The following is a 1140-nucleotide window of genomic DNA, read 5'->3' on the forward strand; positions in this document are numbered from 1 at the left end:
TGCCTAGTGAGTATGCGTTTCTTCCACACGGTGGTGAGAATAAGAGTCTGCCACTGGCTAATGGGTATATGTCTTCAATACTGTTGTGGGTATAAGTCTTTTATTGCCTAGTGAGTATGCGTTTCTTCCACACGATGGTGGGAATACGAGTCGGCCACTGGCTAATCGGTATATGTCTTCTACACGGTGGAGGGTATAAGTCTTCCATTGCCTAGTGAGTATGCGTTTCTTCCACACGATGGTGGGAATACAAGTCTTCCACTAGTTAATGCGTATATGTCTTCCACACGGTGGTGAGTATAAGCCTTCCGTTGCTTAGTGAGTATGCGTTTCTTCCACACGGTGGGGAGAATAAGAGTCTGCCACTGGCTAATGGGTATATGTCTTCTACACGGTGGAGGGTATAAGTCTTCCATTGCCTAGTGAGTATGCGTTTCTTCCACACGATGGTGGGAATACGAGTCGGCCACTGGCTAATGGGTATATGTCTTCTACACGGTGGAGTGTATAAGTCTTCCATTGCCTAGTGAGTATGCGTTTCTTCCACACGATGGGGGGAATACAAGTCTTCCACTAGTTAATGCGTATATGTCTTCCACACGGTGGTGAGTATAAGTCTTCCGTTGCCTAGTGAGTAGGCGTTTCTTCCACACGATGGTGGGAATACGAGTCTGCCACTGGCTAATGGGTACATGTTTTCCACACGGTGGTGGCATAAGTCTTCCATTGCCTAGTGAGTATGTGTTTCTTCCACACGGTGGTGAGAATACGAGTCTGCCACTGGCTAATGGGTATATGTCTTCAATACTGTTGTGGGTATAAGTCTTTTATTGCCTAGTGAGTATGTGTTTCTTCCACACGGTGGTGAGAATACGAGTCTGCCACTGGCTAATGGGTATATGTCTTCAATACTGTTGTGGGTATAAGTCTTTTATTGCCTAGTGAGTATGTGTTTCTTCCACACGGTGGTGGGAATACGAGTTTGCCACTGGCTAATGGGTATATGTCTTCCACACGGTGGTGAGTATAAGTCTTCCGTTGCTTAGTGAGTATGCGTTTCTTCCACACGATGGTGGGAATACGAGTCTGCCACTGGCTAATGGGTACATGTTTTCCACACGGTGGTGGCATAAGTCTTCC

The sequence above is a fragment of the Ipomoea triloba genome, chromosome 16 (assembly GCF_003576645.1).
Source record: "Ipomoea triloba cultivar NCNSP0323 chromosome 16, ASM357664v1".
Classification (NCBI taxonomy): Eukaryota; Viridiplantae; Streptophyta; class Magnoliopsida; order Solanales; family Convolvulaceae; genus Ipomoea; species Ipomoea triloba.